Here is a 4,639-nt window from a genome sequence, read left to right on the forward strand (position 1 = left end):
GATCGAAATATTGAATTTCTAATAGCAATTAAACCATGAATGCTTGCATTGCTAATTTTTCCTTCACATTTGCCAATAACAAATGAGCTAGATGAATGTATTTACGTACAGTATACATATGTATTTATTTATGTATGCATACGAACCTGCATTTATGGCACTGCTGGCAATTACATTTGCAATTTAACCACACTTACGATCTACTTGCTCCTTCCTGCATACGTGCGCACATAATAAATGGAGCCCAAAGTGCAGCTGCAGCCATTTTAAGGCACTTGTATGCCAGTTTGCACTGCTTTGCTTCACATAATGAATAAGTATTCAGGGCAAAGCTTGTTGGACAATTTATGCATGCTCGTTCAATAATCCTATTAATGCTGATTCACAATAATTTATATACATACGTATTCATTTTATTGAGAATAGATGGGAATTATTAGAAATATTGCATTCACTTTTCTAGCTGAAATGTAGTTTGAAAATTGAAGGGTGAAAACACATACATGCATGCATAGATATACATATGTATATGTAATAATGAAGGAACAAGGCAATTCCACATTTATTCGAAATTCGATTGCACTGCGAAAATGTATATTATTTGCAAAAATTTTGCGTCATAAATACTCAAATGGATGTTATACACCTTAGTAACTACATAATAATCCCAAGTTCGCTTACGCTAATCTCCGAAACTGCCCAATCGATTTAAATTAAATTTCGTGGGTATGTATTGCTGGTCTAAGCTTGAAAGATTAATTTTGGGTCATATAGGTGCACTTCCGGGGCTTAGATCGTTCACTGTCCTTGTTAGTTTTATTTGAGAAAAGCCCTTAAAGTTATATGTGAAGTTAAACCTTAGAAGGCTCAGGTCAACTGCAGATTGCCATACCCGCTGAAACTTCTTGTGAAGATCAATAAGCAGCGAGAATACATTAGCGTACTCTTTTGAAAGTATTCTGTGGTCAGTTTCCTATCTCTTCTTCTGTGGGTAACAGCTTTAAATTCTTTTCTGATCCACACGAAGGGAGGGGTATGCACCCCCATCGCAACTGCGGACGACCTTACCCAGATTGTAAGTGGGAAATTTCCACAAACCTTGTGTGGCGTAAAGCAATCGAAATAAGCCAGACCTGATACTTTTTATCAGGAAGTACAAGGTCTTCACGCCAAACACAGCAGCAAACATGACGCTTAATCTAAGCGAATCTGTGAGGTATCTGGGTATAATCCTCGTTAAAAAGCTAAACTAGACGAAAAATGTTCAAGAAAGTGCGCGCAGGCTCATTGTAGTCACTTTTAGGCCAAACTAGTGGCTACACAAGAATCTGGTGAAAGTCAATGGGCTATTAGGGCACTTTATTCCGTCACTATAAATTCGGATACGGTAGCGAGCTGCCATAAATCCCTCTAAATTAGATGGCAGAACAGTTCGCCTCGCATCTAGTTTGGGTATCCAGGCCTTGTAACATACCAAAGCAGACGAGCTGGCAAGTAGGGGTACTTGCATACCACTTTCTTCGAACTGGAAGAAGTTAGGCATGCCGCTCGCTTGCTGCAAGCTCAGGGTTAGGGAATTTTACTTAAATGAAGCACGTACAAGGTAGAGATGTTTAAGTACATGCAACACCGCCAAACTCATGTGGCCAGAGTGGGACATGAGAAAATCTCGGGAGCTTCAGTTTAGTAGCATTTCGTATTTCGACACTGAGATATCGATATTACAAATATCAAAACAATGATTTTTATTTAAAAGCATGTAAATAGAAGAGCCCTTGAAACTAAAATGCAATGAGCGCTTATGACCCATAAAAGTAATTGACTTGAATTCCCATACTTAAGCTGATTATAATATTTCTAAACTGTGTGCTTCTAAATAATTTCTTCTGTGCTTTGCATTTATTTATTTTAACTTGTCCCCTTCAAGCTTATTCCGACTTCGACCTAAGCGATAATTGTTAACGATTACAAGTGCTTTTTCAATAGCACTACAAATAACTTTGCATTATTTCTATGTACATATATGTACATAGTTAGTTGCTGCAACTTACCCGCAAACTCCATATCCTTGCAGGCATGTAATTATACAATTCATTACTCTCTTGGCCTGCAATGAAATGGAATTATAATTTTCCTGATTGATTTTAATGTTTTCACCTCCTACTTCTGCTTACCACAAGTGCACATACAAAGCCACAAATATGTTGTGTAAACCAACAACAAGTACAATTTGCCTTCCACTACACTACTCACAAGTGCACACAAGGTGTGTATGTGTGTGTACTTATACATATTCACATGGATTACGAAATGCCAAATAAACTATTATGCCAAATGAAATTTCACTTATTTAGTTCAGTTTTAGCTACTCTGCAAAATTCCAAGCAAATGTACTACAAACGAGCTGGTCAATTGCAATTTTCCCAGAACTAATACCTTATACCAATTTTAATTATCGACAATAAATTATTACTACTTGCCACATGTGTTTAGTTAATTACATCTCTTTACCTACATATGTACGTACGAGTACGTATGTGCGTACAAGCATTCCTTTTGCTTCAAATATTTTCACACACTAGAATGACCTCAATATTTATGCAATATTAAACTTAATTTCTACTCCAAACTACTCAAAATTCTTGCGTAATTTTGTATATCGACTAGCTCTTGATTATAACTGGTTACTATTTTAGCTATAACAAAATAATTCTGATGTCGATGCCTGCATACCGAAATTTCCTAAAATAGTACATACGTCAAGTTACTAAATATATGTACGTATAAACATACACTCAATTCCATATTTTGATACAATCATCACCAAGAGCAAAAAGTGCTTGTGCTCATATAGAAATATGTATTTGCTTTCTATAGGCCAACATGATACCCTGGGGTTGAGAGGTACTTTAAATAAAAATATATGTATCTAGCTGTATCCTGTCACGCTTTGCGGTGGTACATTCCTGTTACATGAATGAGAAATGAGGAACGAGAAAAGGCATACGTTTCATATAAGTTCAATTTTGCAATACTGGTATGTCCACAGCATTTTCTATTATTCCATTCTCCACGTAGATATAAAGACTATCTGGTTTGCCGCTACGCGAACACGCAACAATCAGTTGTCGATGTGTGAAGTACTTCGCAACTAAATCAAAGCCACACTCTGTCCAAGTTTGACTTGGAGGTTTATTGATTGTGATTGTGAACGCAAATCGAATTGGGAATCGCAATCCTTTAAATTGAAATGGGTATATCGGTTAATTGATTAATCGAAAGAATTCAATTTTCAATTGCAATTAGTCATAGGAATTTGACCGATTAATCGGTCGTTTCGATTAAAAGTGAAAATAAACAAAAACCTTTTAAAACGTTATTAAAAAACTTACCGTTTTATTATTTCTTGTTCAACTGTGGTGAATTCGATGCGTAGACAATCCTGAAAACTAGCAAAAAAAAAGTTACCAAAAATCAACGGTAAGATTATATAATCTTGATTCCTACATTTTTGCGTGAGTCATTTAGGCAATTTTTGGTAGTTTTGTTTCGATTATTTTGATAGTTTATCGATAAATCGTTCGATTAATCGATCGAAAAATTTCGATACAATTAAATCGTTAACCGAAAGAAAATAACCGATTATAGTCGGTTTTTCGATTAATCGTGTTATCACTAGTATTGGTCGAAATCAGGGGAATTCGAGGGATGAGGAAATCTTTAATAATATATGTGCGGGCATCTCTGGTAGATCAAGCGAATTCAAAAATTCCGTTAGAAAATTAACTGCTTCATTTGCTTCCACAACAGCATTTATCGACTTATGTATATATTGTTTCCTCGCTTTGTATGCTGCATTGAATACCATTATTAAGTGGTTAGACCTCTTTATTCTTCACAATCAGAATATCTCGTTCACTGAGCCAATCGTGAGTCCTATAATTAATTTTAATATTAGAAAAAAGTATTTCGATGTTAGTAAATTACAAAAATGATCAGACAGTGCAATTCATCTTGATCTTTCATCGACTGGCAGCTTTCCGTTCTCAGTGCCCTTCAGATCTGAATGAGCAGTCCTTCCACCTGGTAACAATGTCGCAGCTAAGGCTATATAATATTTTGATCATATCGTTGCTAGAATTAATTCAGTCCTTCCTGGCACATCCAAGAAGAAAGTCCCCCCAACCCGTGATTTATCATTTTCACCGTGAGATCAAAAATAGTGCTGAATGGATCTCTTCAACAGCTTTCATTCAAAAGAATAGTTAATCAAGTCAATTAAGAATTGAAAGCCCTACGCTATTTTAGAACCTACTTTTTGAGTTTAGACCATAGGGCGTCTGCTACAGCTGTCTTATAAAAGAGCGCCAATTCGGTATTGGATTTTCAGTGGGAGAAAGACTTCGTAGCCGTTTACTCACATGTATGAAGTGCTTATATCACAATTCGCATCAAAACTTAATTTCCACCTATTTAACTCCCCGAAGGAAGAAAGGAATTTTTCTATTATCGCTTGTCCTATCCCAGTAATAAAATCATGCTTAGTGATTTTGATGTCTAGATTTGCCAATAAGGGATCTTAGGCCAAATTTGTTGAAAAACGCTGATTTTATGCCATAACGGTCCATGGATGTTAAAC

Source organism: Rhagoletis pomonella, unplaced genomic scaffold (genome assembly GCF_013731165.1).
Source record: "Rhagoletis pomonella isolate Grant_MI unplaced genomic scaffold, Rhpom_1.0 Rhpom_scaffold_00010, whole genome shotgun sequence".
Taxonomy (NCBI): domain Eukaryota; kingdom Metazoa; phylum Arthropoda; class Insecta; order Diptera; family Tephritidae; genus Rhagoletis; species Rhagoletis pomonella.